Source organism: Cavia porcellus, unplaced genomic scaffold (genome assembly GCF_034190915.1).
Source record: "Cavia porcellus strain 051 isolate PalLab524CR breed Dunkin Hartley unplaced genomic scaffold, mCavPor4.1 scaffold_30, whole genome shotgun sequence".
NCBI lineage: Eukaryota > Metazoa > Chordata > Mammalia > Rodentia > Caviidae > Cavia > Cavia porcellus.
In genome coordinates this window covers 16,522,325-16,544,270 of record NW_026947513.1, presented here as the reverse complement: position 1 = coordinate 16,544,270, position 21,946 = coordinate 16,522,325, and positions in this window count along the sequence as shown.

The following is a 21,946-nucleotide window of genomic DNA, read 5'->3' as shown; positions in this document are numbered from 1 at the left end:
AATGAACTTTCATTACTCTTTGAAGTTATGTCATGGGGTTGAGAAGGAAATAGAAACTCTGTTACTCAGATAAGTGACACTGGACAGGTTATCATCCACTGGGATTCAATCCTTTCATCTGTAAACTGGAGAATAATGAACAATTATCTTATAGAATATTTGTGGAGTTTGCATGAATTAACATAAACAATTTATAAACGTGGACAGCAGATACTAGGTAGTATTTCAGCTGTAGAATTACAAGTTGCCATGGAAGCAAACATTATCTGATAATTATGTAGTCATGGCAAACTGCATGTAACGAAAGCATGTCTACACCACGTGGAAAAGCCAACTTGGGGAAGGATTCAGAGAGCAGAAGCCGCTTGGAGAGATGCTAGTGTAGAGACGAGAGCAAAGGATTCTACACTAAAAGATCTAAAGTACCACAAGTCTAGTGTTAGGCAAAAGAAGTGCGTTCTTTCTGCCACCACTATTAATTGCCACAACGTGTGACAGACACACTGTTAAAATAGGGTACCAAAGTGCACAGTAAATTTTAAATGATGATTAAAAATATGACCACTAACAAAACTATCATTTATACTTCCTAGTCATTGCATTTCACCCTGAAGTTCAAAAAATAGATTTACCTACATAATCTCAAAAAAGAAAAAAAAAAAAAAAAAGAAATTAAGCAATAGTGTCCGATATGGTAAGTACTACTTTTTTTCCAGATCCATGTTAAGATTAGGGTTACTTATCTCAAGTCTTACCTTCGACTGAAGTATATTAAGTCTGACAATAAGCAATCATTTTGGGTTTTAACTTCAATATTAACTCCCAAGTAGTTTGCAATCATCATTTCCATTAAAGCTTGGCCACTATTTATGAATGAGGTATTAGTCATTTCTCATCCTTAACTGACCTTGGATTTAAGATGTGTTGTATTGGGTCATAAAGAGTCAATTACTCAAGTATATTTTTAATTCAAATTAAGGTGCATCGTTGCCAGACTATTTATGCTCTAGTACATTTTGTCTAACATTTTTTTTCCTTCCTCACTTTTTCCTCTTGCTTTCTATTTTGATTGATTTTTCTTTTTTTGGTAGCATACTCTTTACTTGAATATCTTTTTCTAGTTTCTGCTTTCTGAAAGCACTGATAAACACATATACATGTTTGATCAAAATTAAAATATTTTTAACTGCATTGGAGGTTAATGAATGGAAGTGACCATTCTGAAAGACAGACATTTTCATAGAGGTAACTACATTAGAGAAAAAGCTACTTTCCTTTTTTGTTCATTGTCTAAGCACAGAACACCATTTTCTAGTTCAGTGATCTTTCTCAAGCTATTTACTATTGTTGATACAGAGTGGAATCTACAAGAAAATCAAGGTCTAAAAAGTGCAAATTTAGAAACTAAAGCGTAATACTGGACTTTTTCTGATGAGGATTCATACACCTGAAAGCTTTTTATGCTTCCTGAGGTTTTTTGAAATTCCCCTTCAACAAAGACCTCCTCTCTCTGGCCTCTTTCTTATTTTTTTGATTTCTACTGTTTGCCTTTGGATTTTAAAAATAGCATATCTATTTTAGTTTTATTTCTTTCTTCCATCCTGTAAAAATCAGCGAGATCACACTTCCCCCACCTATTTATTTTCATTGTAATTCTTCACTAATTTTTTGGCAACATCAGGACAGAAAAAAGTGTCATCCACTAGCAGTGAACCACAGGGAGTGACTGGTGCATTTCTCCAAGGCTCTAGTTTTGGCCCACTTGCCTATAAAACAGAAATAACCACAAAATCTACTCACCCTTTCTTGAGATTTGGCTGGGAATCAAACAATGTCACGCATGCTACAGTGTTTCATACCTGGGAGAATAGTGTGAATTTTAAATATACACCACATCCATAGCATCCTAGCTTTGAGTAAAAAAGAATTGAAATAACTTCATTACATTATAACAAAGTTACTTCTGTTATTTATGTCATGTATTTAGAATATAGTTGAGTGAAAAAATAATTGAATGCCACATTAAAGATCCTTAACTATTCAACTAGCGGTACAAATTGTTAATTCGAGTGAGAAATTTCTGAGGTCTTTTTTTAAAAGTAGGTTCATGGATCTAATCTGTCAAGTAATTTTTGCTCAGTGATTTTGTCAAAGATTGTACAATTTTAATACCACTCCCGCCAATGATTCTGTGATAGGCTAAATGCTACTCTCTTCTTGATGACTAAAATCCTGTGAACATTTAAATTTGAAAAAATATGTAACAGTAAAAGATTGCCATTAGGCCTCTTCAAAGTCCTCCTGCTTGTTTTGAACACTTGGTTGGCCAGTCTTGAACCAGGTCTAGAAGTTATTTTCCTGAGCGTCTTTATGCAGTGTGGACAAAGTTGTGGGAAACCTGCTGCCTTGTGTCATCAGTTTAGAGGGACCTAAGGACAACGCTGCATGAGCCCTCACCTACTTCACTGACTGGACCTGGAGCCATGTGACTTTTGGCCTTTTTCCAAGTCAAAATGACCATGAAAAGTAAACATTTTGAATGTTAGAAACAATCATCACAGGACAACTAAAGATACTTATGAAGGTGGACTTTAAACAGTGGCCAGCGTGAGGGTTTAATGTGTCTGAAACGACAGAGAGGATTTTGAGAGGGATTCATAGGTCTTTTACAGCAATATAGTTTTGATTTAAACATTCACCATATTTTTATCGCAGTTTGTGCTCTTACACAGTGCTAATGTCTAGCAGTTTGAAGCCAGATTTCACCAGGACCATGCTTAGAAAATTTTCCAGCTGAATTCTTTCTGGACTGTTGTAGTTTTTCATGCTCTGGGAAATACTTGGTATTCTGTGGCTTGGGGTTACCTCAGTCCAATCTTTCTCTGCTTCTTCAGATGGTTTTCCAGTCTCATTTTTTCCCTCTTCTTAAATGTATGCATGCCATTTATTCCATCTAGGGAATATTTTAGTCCAGTGTATCCATCTTTAACTAATCTGCAAAATCCTACCTCCCATAATGATTACATTTTAAGGTTCAAAGTACATATGTGCATGGACAAGGGCAATATTCAACTCATTAGTGACCCTAAGTGGCACTGTATCTTTATGCTAACTGAATCAGTGAATTACCACTGGTTACTAATTTTAATTAGTCATTGAACTCTTCACTGATTAAATTGATAATGGAACTGATAATTGAATCATTATGATAACACTTAGAAATAGCTACTTAATATCTGATATATAATAGTTTTTTCTTGGTAAATCTGCCTTGAACATTGAGTCTCAAGCAAGAGAATGCAGACTATGGATAGCTGCTTAAGATTTTCCGTGGAGGCTTTTGAAAAACATAGACTTAGGGGTAGGGTTATAATTTAGTAGTATAGTACTTATCTAGCATGCTCTAGACTCTTGATTCAATCTCCAAAACCGTCACTAAATAAATGAGGATAATAAAGGAAAGCAAAACATAGAGTCCAGGATCCTCACTGTGGCTTAACATTATTCAATAAATGCAGGATGTGGACTAAAAAATAGTAGTTTTAAAAAAGATTTCAAGACATTCCTTTATGCATCCAGGCTTAGGAACAAATTTCTTTGACTATAATTTTACTGGTTCATTTTTAAAACTAGAACTCAAGGATATCTCATTTTCAGAAAATGCACAGAAAGTGCAACAATATTTGCCCTCTGGATAATTTACATTTATTTTCTAAGTAATGATGATAAAATTCAACCAAATTTCAAAACTATGCAGAGATCTCACACAGCTGGATTGGATATAAAAATTTTAACTTTCTGATTCCAGTTTCAAATAGAAAGGAAACCCTTGCTTTTCTTGGTTATAATTTTATATGGAAATAATTATGAATCAAGGAAAATTGTAGTTTGGGCCAAATAGTGTGGATTGCAAGTTGTTTTTTTCCACAACTCAGACCACACTTCAAGTTAGCTAATGAGGCCTCAGATTCATTTCTTCCTCATTCTTTCTGATGAGTCTATTTTTACTAATGTTGAATTTTTTCTCAGTCTGAGTGGATTGCAGTTTGGCTATTCCTGGAAGCTCCCCATTTGCTTTTTGAATCTTACAAATACTCTTCCTCACTGAGTACTATTGAGCACAATAATTTCCTGGCAGCCCAGTGAGCCCACTGACATCAGAAATCTTTAGCGTTACAGGTGGTGGAAATCACAGTGATAGTGAAATTACTGAGAATGCAATTCATTTTGCTGATTATAGCACTCAGCCATTCCTGGGGTATCCGGTTCTATTATCATCATTAGGGGTCGCATTATAAAAGAAATGCAAAAGGCTATGCCGGAAGAAAAAAAATAGTGTCATATCATTCACATATTTTTTCTTAAAACTTAAGAAAATTCAGTTTCCATTTTTATCATCATAGTTTTGGCAACTAAAGTCTGACACAGTAGAACAGGATGTGGATATTTGTTCTTTTAGTAAGACCACGTGGATTTCATGTGAAGACTTAGTTTCTTTACGCTGAAATCAGAAAGATAAGTTAACTTCACGTAAGTTACTAAGGGCAACTTGATTGCACATGAAATTAGGAGCTACTCTGAAAAAATTATGTCTAGACACATTCTTATGTTTCATTTCAGGGAAATATTCACTTAATATCTGTTATCTCTGCTATTGAAGCGCTCCTGATGAATCCTGTCTGTCCTTGGAATTCCGTATCTGAGTCCTCTAAAGAAGTAAGTGTGATAGAAGTAGAAAATATTTCCATGAAGCAAGAAACTTTGTTTTAGCGTAGGAATGTCAAATGGCATTGATATATATTCGATTCCTATATATTTAAAAAAATTAAAAATTATTGACATGTTCAGGTAGTGCCTCTCCTTATTTCTTTAGAAATGCCACTTGGTGGGAGATTATCTTTTCTGCCTCCTAATTTTTGTTATACATTCCAACTCCTCAAGGTCTAGTTGTCACTTTAAAAAAGAGTTGGCAATTTCTATCATTTATTTTCTGTACTTAGCTTTTCTTCTGGTAAGAATATGAATACTGGTGAACTTAGGTGTGACTGTGGAATCCACAGTAAAAATATAAGAGAAATAAGATGTCAAAAATGAGACTGCTGAATGAAGACTCCCAGACTGGATCATTTTGTGAATGTCTATCTTGGCAACCACAGTGTCTCTGTTTTTGTCAGGAAGATCAAGAGTGTCTTATACTCAGTGAATTTCAAACTAGCTATGATTCTTTAAAATAAAACTCATGAAAGACTGATATGTAAGCCAAACATTTATGGAGTCATTTTCTTAATGATACATAGCTGGGGAGAAAAGTATAGGGTTTTAATACCTCTCAGGGCGAATCCAAATTCAACTAATGGAAAGTCCACACACAAAATTAAGTTATGCTCTCGAGGTTGGGAGGTAAATGTCGATTAGAGCAAGATAGCAGCTCACAAGTACATGGTACATCTGGCCCGATTGACATGTTCCTGTTGACTCTGCAAGCCTGAGGAGGAGGACCGCTTGCCCTAAGCACCTGGGGACACACAGACAATTGCCTTTTTGCTTCCTTGCATAAATTTTCTTTGCTTTGGATTTCAGAATCACCATCCTTTTAGTTTAATTTCCTTGGCAGTAAGCATATCAGAGTTTACCTTTGTCATCACTACATGTGTATGTATCTTGACTAGATTTGCATATATGACCTTTGGTATTGGGTCTTAGAAACACTGGATTTTTAAATGCTGATTGCAGATAGAGATTTCCATATATTAAAGCCTTTTGTTGTTGGATTTCAGAGGTTGAGTTTATTGCCCAGTTGACAGTGACATTAATTGTGGCTCCGTTTGTGCCTGTTCAATCACATGTGTGTTTTCATTTCTCAACTGTATGTAGTGAAATTTATAATTAACTCTAGACTAGGGCACATGACTTCTCACAGTGTGCAACACATATACATTCAGAATGCCTGTTACATTAAGCTATCTACCAACTGCTCCTTCTAACTTTGACCCCAATATGACATAATTTCTGGGAAAGTTGTGAAAGAGAGTATTTTTTTTAAAATCATCAGTGTCTGGGACAAAGGGAAATGATATATAAATGTCAAGAAATTTTGCAATTATATGTCTGTAAAATTTATAACAATATTTATAAAATCTCTTTGCTATAATATTGATTGTTTGAGCAATGAGGAACCTTAAGGAAAGAGGAAAATATTTGAGAAAATTGCTGTGAGAAATGTTATAGGAGGGAGGCTCCTGTAGTTTGAACGTGGCTTGTCCCTTCACAAACCCAGCCTTTGGTGAGATATTAACAGGGTGGAAATTTAAACTGACTATGGTGTTTAGAGGTGAGGTCTTCAGAAACAATTGGACAAAGTCATTTGGGTTGGGACCTAATGGGGGCTTTTATGAAGAAGGATGGAGGGTGGGAGGAAGGGAGAGAGAGAGAGACAGAGAGAGACAGAGAGAGATAGACAGAGAGACAGAGACAGAGAGACAGAGAGACAAAGAGAGAAAGATAAGACACATAGGCATACTCTTACCACATGATGCCCTGTGCCACCAAGGGACTCTGCCAAGCAAGAAAGTCATCTACAGATGGAGCCTCTCAGCTCTGGATCTAAACTATGAGCCCAAAGGATGTTTTTCTTTGTAACTTATTTGGTACATGGTATTGTATTATTAGCAATGCACAAGGGACAATCAAGAATATAAGGAAATTTCACTTGGTTTAAAAGATGTTAAATACAAATCCATATAGGTGACCACTTAAAGGGATTCTCAGTGGATCAGGACACCTGGCCAAGGGAGTTCCTTTGGATGCCACTTTTTGTTTTTTTTGAAGTTAATCATCCATTGTTTCATCTTTAATTGTGTGCTTTTTTTTTCATGCTTCTCAGCAAAACTTAGAGAACCTGGAACTTCTTAACAGAGTTAACTATTTTTTTTTTTTTAATCTTTTTATCGGTACCGGGGATCGAACTCACGACTGCCTGCTTGCAAGGCAGGTGCTTATGCCACTGAGCTGAACCTCCAGCCCCAACAGAGTTAACTAAATATCACTTGATAATATAGCAGTCTAAAGAATTACATTCACAAGAAAGAGATTTGTCCTCCTAAATTTATTGGTGATGTCATTTTACACAGGAAGCTCCAATAAAAAGTCAAGTCATTTTTATACTTTTTACTTTTTTTTTGTTGCCATCTATAGAGTTCATCATACCTTCTTTGAGAATACAGGGAAGGACTACTCAATTGTTGCACAAAATTTGTTCTTATCCTTTAATTTTTCCAGTTAGTATTAAAACCACTCCTTCAAGAGACTATCAGTTGAAAGAAACTCAACTTTTAGGACAATCTTCACAGATACATATCAACGTAGATAATAATATTTAAACTATACATCTATATTCCACAGTTTAATAGTATAGTTTGATAATTATGTGAGAAGAAGTTCATCTAAAATTTTCTTAACAGGGTGCCACTAAGAAGGTATGTGAACAATGCTAGCTCAGGTAACCAGAAATACTTCAAAAATACAAAATTTGTCAAACTTACTTTGTAAGCTATAACAAACATGATATACTGGCTAGAATTTAACAAAATCTTTCAAAATTCTGAAATGAACTACTAAGAAGCAAGCAAACTAGAGAGGAAAAAAAGGGCAAGGAAAGCTGAAAATCAGAACTGGAAGCGTGCATTGAAGTGCGGGGTGTACTCTGAGTATGTGGGGAGGTCAGAAGAGTCTGTTTTCGAGTGTCCAGTAGGGACAGCAAATGGAGATCTAAGTTAGGAGCTATTTTTTTTTTTGGGGGGGGAACCCACTACTGATTTTGTTTATTCTTTTTTTCTCAAGTATTATTTCTTTTTGATACTGTTCAACATATTTAAAATGGATATTGACAAAGAATAAAAACCACAAATGAAAGCAGAAATAAATGTAATTCTTCATATGCACATATTCAAAACCCACAGTATTCAAAGTACTTTTGAGCGCTTACTAATAATTATCCTTTCTGTTAGCTGTTAACTTAATCTTAGCTTTCATATAATAAGATCTCCCAACTATCATTTAGCTTTGCAATCTAAAAATATTGAAGATCATATTGCTTCAGACATTTCAAAATATGAAACACTCAACCTTTATAAAAAATTACTTAGGGCTCAAATTCTGGCTCAGAGAATATTTTCAAAATGAATGGAAGAAGTAATAAATTACTCCTGGTCATTCCAATGAAAAATTCAGAAGTAAAAACAAGAAATAAAAAGACTAAAAAATCACTGAGTGTTTCTGTGTTGAGTTCTGATTTTGTTTCTGACCTTGTAAAGGTTTCCTCCATCTTTCAGCTTTTTGCTCCTCAAATGGAGCTTTTTGTTTTGCTTTAGGTTTGTTTCAAAGAGGTGATATCTCATGTACTGCCTCAAATAGATTTAAAAAAAAGCAGACCATGAATTATTAAGTAAATAACATCTAATGCTTGTGGTCTAGAATAAAAAATCTTATTGGTCTAAGAATAGAAAAATCTTTTTCTTCTATCTAATCCCTGAAATGAAATTTTCTTTTCTGTGATTTTATTCCTTTCCTGACCCTAAGAATTTCAAGGAGATTTCATCACAATACGAATTTTTTGATTATCTCCTCATAATCAAGCTGGATTAGAATGACTGTCTGAGAAACACAATGGCAAAATGTTAATAAACCTTTTGTATTTTTTGTCTCTCCTTCATGGGCTCAATTAAAATACTGCCTGAATTTTACTGAGACAATTGTTTCTGCTTCTGCTAGCTGAATGTTTTAGGCTGTATATGTAGGCCCTGATATTACATGGATTATTTTCTCACTCAAATAGACATGTTGACACTCTACACAGTTAAAAAAAATCCAGATGCGATGACTAGATTGTACATAATTTTATTCAACAGTTAACATTATAGAAATAACCAGCATAAAATAGTAAATTACTCAGTAATTCAGTTTTTTATTTTATAAATTAAGCCAGTCATATATTCATATCTTTCTTTGTCTCTGTCTCTGTCTCTCTTGTTGTTGATGCTGAGGATCAACCTATGGTCTTGTACACGATAGGTAAGTATTCTACCACTGACCGGCATCCTCAAACCCGTAGAGTTTAGTTTAACACGACAGATTGCATATGCTTAGATCTGTAACTATATTCATATCTACATAAATCTATACCTAACTTGTGTTTTATTGTTTTAGATTCTAGTTACACTAGAGAGTATGACTTTGTCACTATAAATTAGAAAATATATTTTAAAAGGTCACTTGTTCATTTTAACCTCATGTTTCAGGATATTGAATTCTAGCATTTTAACTAGGTACTTCTTTATTCATTTCTCTAAGACACATCTTCATGACTTTATACTGGTTATTACGGCAATTTCCAGTTTTGTTCTATGACTACTTTGCAAAGACCAGGAACCTCAGAAATTTTTCATTTTCAGAGAAGAGAAATTGAGTTTCTTTCAGATTTTTATTTATTATTCTTTATTTTGCTATGACACATTGAAATATTTTCTCTGATGGTTGTTATAGAAAATCTTATTATTATATAAAATTTGAAGGGAAGAAGTCTTCTTCTACACAGTTGCCTCTTAGAATCAATTGACACATCCTCTCTCTTTTCTCCTGGGACTTAGAGTTCTCCAGGGCATTTCAGTTCAGTCAGGTTGCATTGCAGATGGTTCCTGGCACTTTAAACAGATTAAAAAAGATAGCACATCTTTCAATTAATAATCTCTTATTAGATGTTTTTATTCATGAAAGGTGAGTTATTTATTTATTTATTTATTGGTGAAATTCAATCTTTACTTGCTGCTTGTGCTAGTATAACAGAGTACCTCACACTGGGTAATTTGCCACGAAAACAGGTTTAATTGGATTATAGTTCTGGAGACTGGCGAGTCCTAGATCAAGGAGCTGGAAGATTTGGAGACTGGTGGGGACCCAGTCAATGCTCTCAAGATCTTCCGTAAGTTCTGCGGTCAGCAGAGGGCAGGAATAATGTTCCTTCCCTGGAACGTTGTTAACAGTTAAATTTCAACAAACACCTTTCAATTTCAGAAACCTTTTATTGTGGACCCTTCTTGTCATCTTCAGCTCTTTTGTGTAAATTGCAAATTAATTGATGAATTAAAACATAAAATGCTATGTATTAATAAGATACTGAGCAATGTTATCATCTCTGCTGTGTACATTGATGGTTGTGTAAATCACAAGCATTTAGCATTTCTTTATGGAGAAATCAGAAGTTTTTCTTCTAGGTTTTAAATGTACGGTACATTGTTGCTTTCTCCCTGCTCTTTGAGAGTGCACCGGAGCTTCCTGCCAATACCTGGATTTAGGACTGACTGATCACCCTCTCCCCACTCTTCCCTCACCTGGTTTTCTCTGATAGCCATCATTATACTCTCTACTTCTGTGAGGTCAACTTTTTTTTCCAGAATCTGGAATTGAACTCAGAACCTCGAGATTAGCAGGCAGGCGCCTTGCTCCTGAACTATATCATATTCAGCGTATGAATGGGAGGGATCATGTGGTACTTCTTTCTGAGCCTGAATTATTGTAGTTAACGAAATGCTCATGAGTTCCATTCATTAGCCGTGTATGACAGGATTGCACTTTTTTGGCTGATTGGTATTCCTGATCACCTCTTAAAAGTTCTAGTTAACAATTAAATTTCAACAAAAAATTTAGATGAGATAATATTCAAACTGTAGCAATAGAGAACACAGTATTGCTATTCAGACTCAACTCCCGTGAACATATTTTGCTCAGTGAAAGGTAGATTTCACTCATTTTCAATGTATTATACAAGTAGAATCTGCTTCTTTCATTTTCAGGTTTAGTGCTATAAAGGATCCTCTAAATTTTATGTTGATATTTAAAATGAGGGGACAAATAACTACTCCAAGTTTCTTTTGTTAAAAAAAATCAGGAAACTTTTACTTTAGATATTGTAAAATCCCATGCATATCCATCACTTGCCTGCAATTATCAACATTTGGACAGGTTTATTTCATTGCACCCTCCCTTTCTTAAGCTAAAGCATTTTTAAAAAATCAACATTATTATGTCATTACAACCAGCAAATTTTCAGTGTGAATATACTAGTAAAGAATCTTTTTAAAAATAGTATATTGCATCATTACCCAAACAAAATTAAAGCTAATTCTTCAATTCCATTAATAACCATCCACATTTGTATTGACCTAATTGCTTCAAAGCTGTTCTGTTAGAAAGAATTCACTGCAATCAGGACCCAAATGTGATCTACACATTGCTTTCCCTGTTGGTTTTCGATGGCATTGATTTGTTGGAAACATCAGGTCACTGATCCTTGTAATATATCTTAAATTTGGCTTATTGCTTTCAGTGATGTAATTTATCTTATTTCAGTATTACTCACAAACCTGCACAATGGTAGTTAGGGCTGGGGATTTAATTAGATTCAACCTCGTTTGTGGAGGAAGCAAGAATGTTTCACATACGATTGTGTTAGAAAGTACATGATAATGATGTTTTTCTCACAGCTAGAAATCCTTCAGCTGACGAATGGGTCAGACAATGCCAAGTGATCTTTCATCAAATTCCTTCTTAAATTTTGTTCAGTGATTTTAGTGGATCATAATCATCAAGATCCATTATTTCACTAGTCAGTACAAGATGATAACTTTCTAATTCTATCAGTCTTTCTGCATTTATTAGCTGGCATGCTTCTTTAAAGAAGAATTTTCACACATCAACTATTTTCTTATCTTGAAATACAGCTTGTTCAATGAAGATAGTTATAAATGATGGAGTTGTTTTTTTTATTACTACGATTTCCAAATAAGGAGTTCATACCTTAGGAATTTTCAATAGAGCTACATATGTTTCTGTAGGGAGGTAGCAGTTTGAATTCACGGACTTTACATGTTTAATTTGATTCATCTTCTTGAATTCAATGATCTATTTGGAATGTATTTTCTCAAATTTTGTGTCTGAAAACAGTCTTTCTTTATCTTTTTCTCCACTTTGAAATATAATTTTGTGAGAATTTGAGGTGACTGTGTCTGTGAGTATATATATGTGTGTGTGTGTGTGTGTGTGTGTGTGTGTGTATATATATATATATATATATATATATATATATATATTTCCTGTAGCACTTTAAATATTTCAGTTCACTTTCTTCTTGCTTGCACGGTTTTCTCTATAGCTAATATATCCTACTCCTCCCACCCCATATAGCTTCTTTCAAGACTTTTCTTTGTTTTTATTGCAGACAGAATATGATATTCTCAAGTATAATTTTGTTATTATTTTCCTGCTTGGCATTCTCGGAGTTTCTCAGCTATTTAATTTGTGTCTGTCTTTAGCTTTGGAAAGATTTTGTCTATTATTACTTTAAATGTTTTTCTATACTAGATTTCTTTCCACCAATATTCAAACTTTGACTGTATCTTTTGGAATTGTTGCAGAGTTCTGGGATGATATGTTTTATATTTCTTCTTCTTTTTTTCATTCCTACTTGATTTCCAAGTTCCTATTGCATTCCAAGTTTCTAGTGACATGTTACTGATTTTACCTTTTGTCATATCCAGCCAGTGATGCTTATCCAAGGGAGCCATCATTTTGTTTAGTGCTTGTAATTTCAGTCATTTAACTTTTCATTCTTTTGTGAGTTTCCTGTATTTAGGCTTAATGCTGTTCTTCTTGAACGGTATCTTTCCAATTAAAATCTATAACATATGCATCATAGCTACTTTAAATTCTAGGCCTGGTAATTCCACTATTTGTGCCATATCTGAGTCTGATATTAACACTCACTTTTTATTTTCATACTTTATTTGCATTTACTTTTTATAGTAGCTTACAAGTTTTTTGTTTCAGGCAAGACATACTGAATAAGGCAACAGGACCTGAGCTAAACAGGCTTTTACTGTGAATATTTGTTAACCTAGGTAGGCATGTAGCCATTTAAAATTTTGTAATATGTATAGTAGCTTTAGATAACAGGAATTTCAAGTTACTCTCATGTCCTAAGATATGTTACTATTTTTAGTTTCAGGCTTTCCTACATGCTTTTACAGAAACAGCATTTGTGTTATAATTCTTCCCTGGATCAATTGCTGCTATTATAGCTATGCTCTGTTAGTGTAATGGTAAAATATTAAGAATAATAAGAATTCAATAAACAGCTTAATAAGTCTCAGTTTTCTCACAGATGTCATTTTGGACTATGATCTTCATAAATATTCTGAAATATATGACTTATTTCCTCTCATAACTCTTTACTCTCTTCTCTAACTTGAACTTTTACAATCAGTTTCCATGAATCCTTAACTCTCTGTTAAGTTTTGTCAGCCTTGATTGAGACAGAAAATCTGGAAGGGAAAGGAATGGAGGAAAGTGTTTTTCTCCCAGATTGGATAAAACTGGTAATTTCTTTCTTGCAAAATAGGCTTATATTATAGAGAATGATTTGATAGTGTTTTGTAATGATTACTCTTCTCATACACCACGCAAATTGAGCTAGCTTTTTCAATTTCATTGGCCAAGGGATCAGCAAAGCATTTCTAGGTGTGCATGCGTGGATGATAGAGACAGGGGTTGTCTTCCCTGTGGTCTGCTTCCTGACCACTCTGAAGAAACCAACTTTGCTTCTCTATGCTCTTATGCCATGATGTTTCTGCCTTGGAGTCGGCCCATTCTGCACTAAAACTTCTGAGCTGTGAGGCATATTAAACTGATCTTAAATATTTTCTGCCAGATGCAACTGACTACTACAGAAAATTGGAACCAGAGAAATGGTGTTGTTTCTGTGATTATGTCTGACAAAGTGATTCAGAATTGTTTGAAACTTGTTTGTGGGAAGAACTGGGAATCATCTGGAGATGAGGGCTACAGGAGCCCTATAACACTATAAGCAAAGCCTGATGGATGAATTAGGTCAGAGCTCAGAGAACCAGAGTACTCACAGAATTTCAAGTGGGAAAAGCCAAGTTAATCAGGTCTCAGATGGAGTACTCATTGGAAACTGACTACAAGCAATACATATAATATTTTGTCAAAGAACTTGTCTACATTTTTCACCTGTCCTGAATTTTTTCAGAAGGCTGAATTCAAGAGCCATGGACTAATTTGGTAGCAGAAATCTCAACCATCTCAGTATTCAGGCTGTGGTGTTTATACTGTTGGATGCTTTTAGTCAGCTTTGTACTGAGAATTGAGAATGTAAAGAAGAGTAGAATGATATAGGCAACTTTCATTTTGGCCTGGAAGGAACCATGTTTAAAATTGGGGCCAAAGGAGGTATGGTTGTCAAAGACACTGACACCGTTAGGAAGTAATTCATTATTTTGTGAGTATAAGAAAAAAGATGCTTTGTGGGTATTTCAGAGATTAACATGACCCCACAAATTGCAGGCTGAAGGACAATAGTTGCTCTGGGACCACTTGTCAAGAAGGGCCACCGTTGATAACCATTGTTGATAACCTTGTACTCTGTTCTACATCATGTGCTATGTCTATCCTTGGTTTTGACTGACAGCTTTGTTTTGCCATATTTGACTTTATTCTCCCCCCCCCAAAGTAATAAGAACTAAGGAGTAATAAAATCCAAAATGTGTAAATTTTGTTGTAAAAAAGAGAGGAAGGGGGAAAAAAAAGGAGCTCTAACGGATATAACAGCAAGTGTGTATAGGGCTGTTAAATAGCTGACCATATTAATGTTTTTGGATCATTGAACACAGCTGTTTGCAGTCTCTCTGTTTGAATGTCTACTTTGTATTCTTTGATACTGTGATTTGAGCAACTATTTCCAAGATGATAATATGTAATCTATTAACAGGTGATTTCTTACTGTTATTTTTTTTTTGTAGTTCTGTATTATGTGTAACCTTACACTGCTTTGTTTTGTTTTGTGTTTTTCTTTTTTTCCTCTTAAATAAAAAAAAAAATTAAAAAAAAAAAGAAGGGCCACCTACGGAGTTTGTTTGCTGGGATTTATTCATCATGATCAGTTATCCAGATGTTTGAGACCACTGCAGCTATGGTACAAAGTGTTCCGGTTACAGTTCCAGGTGGAGGCAGACATTGGCATCATTTATGTGATGTTAGTTGTTCAAGCATGCAGGATGCAAGAGTTGTAGGATCATGGAGGTTTCCATCCAAGTATTGCAGAAAGTGTCTAGAAGCCAGGCAATGAGCCTTTGAGAAGTAGGTGCCTAAAACTATGCTAATGAAGCGATAGTGCATTGGAGGCTACAAGAAGTAGAATATAGAATTGCTACTAGGAAACCCACAAGCAGTGGAGTCAATTCAAGAACGGACTGCTGGGCTGGATTTCAGACAGGGTACTACCATGTCATGTTTGCCCTGGTGGGTTTTGATCTTTAATTGGTCCTATTCTTTTCCATCATCCTATTCTTCTCTTTTGGGGAGGGAATATTTATTCCATATGATGGTATACTGGGGATATTTAATCAGCTTTTTAAATTTTACAGAAATCCACAGCTGAGACTTTTCTTGAATCTTAAAAGAGACTTCAGACAACATTTGAGCAATGCTAAAACTGAGACTTTTAAAAAAGGATTATTGCATTTGTTCTTATTTGCAGTATTGTTATGTAATGTTAGAAGGAATTACTGCCTTGTGTTTTTTTTTTTTTTGGAGATTAAGTATAACTCACAGAGATGTTTGGATGCAGAGTTGATAATAGGTGAAACGTGATAGTTAAACTGAATTGTCAACTTGATTGAGCTAGGGGAGTGTCTGGGTGGGTCACAGAAGTATGATGTCAGGCTGTGTCTGGCTCCTTGCTCCTTTGTCTCTGGCACTTGTTTGGTTATGGGCCACCATGTGTGAGCAACTATACTCCACCAGGCCCTTTCAACTTGTTTTTTTCTTGGAACAAGCCAACCACAGATTGAAACTTCTGAAATTTAACCTCTACTCTTATATTTTTTTATTTAAAAAAAGATTAAGATAAAAGAGGACATAACAAAAAAAGTCAGAACAGAACAGTTTATTTTATTTATTTATTTATTTTTATTTAAGAGGAAAAAGAGAAAAACACAAAACAAACCAAAGCGGCGTAAGGGTACACGCAATACAGAACTACAAAACAAAACAAAACAAAACAAAACAAAACAAAACAAAACAAAACAAAACAAAACAAAACAACATAACAGTAAGAAATCACCTGCTAGTAGATTACACACTATCTTCTTGAAAATAGTTCCTCAAATCACAGTATCAAAGAACACAAGGTGGACATTCAAACAGGGAGACTGCAAACAGCTGTGTTCAATGTTCCAAAAACATTGATAAAGTCAGCTATTTAACACCCCCAAACACACTTGCTGTTATATCTGTTAGAGCTCTTTTTCTTTTTTTTTTTCCCTCTCTTTTTTACAACAAAATTTACACATCTTGGATTTTATTACTCCTTAGTGCTTATTACTTTCTTTGGGGGGGGGGGAGAATACAGTCAAATATGGCAAAACAAAGTTGTCAGTCAATACCAAGGATAGACATAGCACATGGTGTAGAACAGAGTACAAGTTTATCAACAATGGTTATCAACGTTGTCCCTTGTTTCCTTAAAAAGAATTGTCTATTTCATTAGATACTATAAAGTTGGACAAAACAGTAGAGAACAAGACCAATAAAACTTAGGCATTGTAAACATTACAGGACTTCCAAAGAAGACAATAGTCAAACCAGAATGGGTATCTTAGTGAATCTTATTGTCTTCAAAGTAGTTGCCTATTTCTTCAAACTTGATACTATCATATAGAATGGAACAGAGTCTAATCAGTCAAAACAAGATCGTGGGAGTACTACAGGACTTCAAAACAAGTTAATAGGAAATCAAAAAGAGTTACTATTTATATATCCTAATTTTTTTGAATTTTTTTCTTTAATTAAGACAAACATAAGAAATGACTAAATAATTTTTTTTGAAACAATAAGGGGGAGATTGAGATAAAACAGGACATAACAATATAACAATAGAGGTCACAGCATGACTGTTTCAACAACCTAGTACTTCACCACCTTATAACCTGACTTAATAGTAGTTACCATAGTGTCTTTTTCCTTGAAATATTTGGATAAAACTTCATATACTCTAGCTTCAAATATTTTCATATTAAGAAGCCCAGAATAAAGCCTTTCTAATTAATGAGTGAAAACTTTATAAGGCTTCAAGGCCACCTAATGGGGAATCATGATTACCACATATTTTTATATATTTGAATCATTATTTACATTAGGGAAACTATTCGGTATTCACACATGCGAGATTGATTTATTTCACTAATGAGTATGGTCTCAAGCTGCGCCCATTTATTGATAAATATCTCAATGTGATCATTCTTTATAGCTGAATAATACTCCATTGTATAGAAATACCACAACTTTTTTATCCATTCCTCAGTTGATGGGCACTTGGGTTGTTTCCAAGATCTGGCGATTACAAATTGTGCTGCTATAAACATAGGTGCACATATATCACTGTGGTATGATGCTTTCAGTTCTTCTGGGAATATGCCTAGAAGTGGAATAGCTGGAATAAATGGGATTTCCAGTCCCAACTTTTTGAGAAATCTCCAGACAGATCTCCACAAAGGCTGTACCAGTCTACACTCCCACCAGCAGTGCAGGAGAGTTCCTTTTTCCCCACAGCCTCTCCAGCATTTGTTGTTGTTGGTTTTCTTGATCCTGGCCATTCTTTCAGGAGTGAGATGGTATCTCAGTGTGGTTTTAATTTGCATTTCTCTAATGACCAATGATGATGAGCATTTTTTCATGTATTTATTTGCCATTTGCATTTCTTCATCTGAGAATTGCATATTCATCTCAGATGCCCATTTTTGGATTGGATCTTTGAATTTCGGAGGTCTGAGTTTCTTTAATTCTTTATATGTTTTAGACAAGAGGCCCTTGTCTGAGAGAGAGTTCACTAAAATCTTTTCCCAGTTTGTGGGTTTTCTTTTCACTATGCTGGAGATTTCTTTTGACATGCAGAAACTTTTTAATAAGAAGTGGTCCCAGTTATTGATTCTGGGAAGTATTTCCGGTGCGGTTTGAGTCCTGTTCATGAATTCTTTACCTACTCCTATGTCTCCAAGGTTTCTACCTATTTTGTCTTCCAATAGATTTAGTGTTTCTGTTTTAATATTCAGATCTTTGACCCATTTAGATTTTAATTTAGTACATGGTGATAGACATGGGTCTAGCTTTAGTTTTCGGCAAATGGAGAGCCAGTTTTTCCAGCACCATTTATTAAAGAGACTGTCGTTCTTCCAGTGAACCTGCTTGGCTCCTTTATCAAAAATAAGGTGGTTGAGTGTGTTCGTAGTTGTGGTTGTATCTTCTAATCTATTCCACTGATCTTCAGCTCTGTTTTGATTCCAATACCATGTTGATTTTACTACTGTTGCTTTGTAGTATAACTTCAAGTCAGGGATTGTGATGCCTCCTGCTTTGTCTTTGCTGCTTAGAATTGCCTTTGCGATTCTAGGTCTCTTCTGGTTCCAGATGAAATTTAGGAGTGATTTCTCTAGATCTATAAGGTATGTTGATGGTATTTCTATTGGGATTGCATTGAATCTGTATAACAGTTTTGGGAGAATGGCCATTTTCACAATGTTTGTTCTTCCTATCCATGAGCAAGGGATGTCTTTCCATTTTCTGAGATCATCTTCAATTTCCTTTTTCAGTGTATTATAATTTTCACTGTATAAGTCTTTCACTTCTTTCGTAAGAGTAATTCCTAAATATTTCATTTTTTTGCTTGCTAATGTGAATAGTCCAGTTTCTCTTATTTCCCTCTCTGTAATTTTGTTGTTCATGTATAGGAATGCTATTGATTTCTGAGTATTGATTTTGTATCCAGCCACATTACTGAATTTATTTATTGTATCTAAGAGTATTTCAATGGAGTTTAGGGGGTCTTCTATGTAGAGTATCATGTCATCTGCAAACAATGATAATTTAACTTCTTCTTTTCCTATCTTTACCCCTTTTATTTCTCTTTCTTGCCTAATTGCTCTGGCTAGTACTTCCAGTACTATATTAAATAGGAGTGGTGATAAAGGACATCCTTGTCTTGTACCCGATTTTAAAGTAAAGGCTTTCAATTTTTGGCCATTTAGTATGATGCTGGCTGTTGGTTTGTCATAAATGGCCTTTATTATATTGAGGTAAAGACCATTTATTCCAATTTTCTGTAAAGTTCTTATCATGAATAAGTGTTGGACCTTATCGAAGGCTTTTTCCTGCATCTACAGAGATGATCATGTGATTCTTATTTTTGGCTTTATTGATATGGTGGATTACATTTATTGATTTGCATATGTTGAACCATCCTTGCATTCCTGGGATGAATCCCACTTGGTCATGGTGTATAATCTTCTTGATGATTTGCTGGATCCTATTTGCCAATATTTTATTGAGGATTTTTGCATCTGTGTTCATTAGGGAGATCGGTCTATAGTTCTCTTTTGTAGTTGGGTCTTTCTCAGGTTTTGGTACTAGAGTAATATTTGCTTCCAGGAATGACTTAGGAAGGATTGCTTCCCTTTCAATTTCATTGAATAGTTTAAGGAGTGTCGGCATTAGGTCTTCTTTATATTTCTTGTAGAATTCTGCAGTGAATCCATCTGGGCCTGGGCTCTTCTTGGTGGGCAAGGACCCAATTACATTTTCAATTTCATTAGCAGAGATTGGGTTATTCAACAGTTTTATATCCTCTTGATCTAGCTTTGGTACTTCATATGCTTCTAAGAATCTGTCTATTTCTTCTGTGTTATCAAACTTTTGAGAGTAGAGGTTTTCGAAATAGGTGTTGATGATCCTCTGTATTTCTATTGGGTCTGTAGTGATTTCTCCTTTTTCATTTCTTATTGCATGAATTTGAGCTTTTTCTTTCCTTTTTTTAATAAGGTTGGCTAGGGGCTTATCGATTTTATTTATTCTTTCAAAGAACCAACTCTTTGATTCATTGATTCTTTGGATTGTTTTCTTATTCTCTATTGCATTGATTTCTGCTCTGATTTTTATAATTTCCTCTCTTCTTTTGGCTTTGGGCTTGACTTGCTCTTCTTTTTCTAGCTGTTTGAGGTGTAGCATGAAGTTATTTATTTGTATTCGTTCTGCTTTCCTGATGTGGGAACTCAGTGCAATAAATTTTCCTCTCAGAACGGCTTTCATTGCATCCCACAGATTCCGGTAAGTTGTATCTGCATTTTCATTTTCTTTTAGGTATTGTTTAATTTCTTCTTTAATTTCTTCTGTGACCCACTGATTACTCAAGAGTGTGTTATTTAGTTTCCATGTGTTTGTGGAATTTTTGCAGTATCCTTTGTCATTAATTTCTAATTTCAGAGCGCTATGATCCGATAATATGCAAGGGATGATTTCAACTCTTTTGCATTTGCTTAAATATGTTCTGTGAGCTAATATATGGTCTATTTTAGAAAATGATCCATGTACTGCAGAGAAGAATGTGTATTCTGATGTTGTTGGGTGGAACATTCTGTATATGTCTATCAAACCCATTTGTTCACAGGTGTGATTCAGTTCTGTTATTTCTTTGCTCATTTTCTGTCTGGTTGATCTGTCCCTTGGTGTCAGTGGTGTATTAAGGTCTCCTGTTACAATTGTGTTACTGATAATTTGAGTTTTCATTTCTGTTAATAATTGTTTTATATAACTGGGTGCTCTGGAGTTTGGTGCGTATATATTTAAGATAGTTATCTCTTCCTCTTGGAGTTTTCCCCTTACGAGTATGTAGTGACCTTCTTTGTCCTTTATGGTCATTGTTGGTTTAAAGTTCACGTTGTCTGCAAACAGAATGGCTACTCCTGCCTTTTTTTGGATTCCTGCTGCATGAAGAATTGTTTTCCATCCTTTGACTTTCAGTCTGTGAGTATCTTTCTGGGTTAGGTGGGTTTCCTGTAAACAGCATATGGTTGGATTTTGTTTCTTGATCCATTCTGCTAGTCTGTTTCTTTTGATTGGTGCATTGAGACCATTTACATTAATGGTTATTACTGTTAAATGCTGGTTAATTGTAGGAATGTTATCTCTCTGCTGTTGCATCTTTATCTTTCTGTTCTGTTTAATTATTTGCTTTGCTTAGTGCTTTTTTCCTTTGTGTATCTAAACTGTCTTTCAATATTTTTTGCAGGGTTGGTTTGGTGTTCATGAAGTTCTTCAGCTGTTCTTTGTCATGGAAGTATTGTATTGCACCATCTATTTTGAATGATAGTTTTGCAGGATATATCAGTCTTGGTTGGAAATCATTTTGCTTTAGGATCTGGAATACTTCACTCCATGCTCTTCTTGACTTTATCATTTGTGCTGAGAAGTCTGCTGTGATTCTGATAGGTTTTCCTTTATAAGTGATCTGTCTTTTCTCTCTGACAGCTTTTAATAATCTATTCTTGTGTTGGATTTCTGGGATGGTGATTATTATATGTCTGGGTGTAGTTTTATTTTGGTTATGACTGTTTGGAGTTCTATATGCTTCACTGATCCTGATGTCAGTTTCTGATCTCATGCTTGGGAAATTTTCAGCTATTACTTCTCTAAATATCCTCCTGACATCCTTCATGTTGTCTCCCTCTCTTTCATTAATCCCTATCATTCTTATGTTATTCTTCTTTGCATCGTCTTGCAGTTGTTGAATTGTTGTTTCCTGGTTCCTTGTTATTTTCAAAAGATCTTTCCTTTCCTGTTCACTAGCTGCAATCCTGTCTTCAAGGTCTGAAATTCTATCTTCACTTTCATTAAGGCGGTTTTACAACTTTCAGTGGAGTTTTTTATTTCCTGTATATCTCTGTGCATCTGCATTATGTATTCTGTTTGTTTCTTATATTGCTCGTCTAGGGATTCTATCTTTTTGTTTAGTTCCTCCAATTTTTTATCTGTGTTTTCTTTAGATATA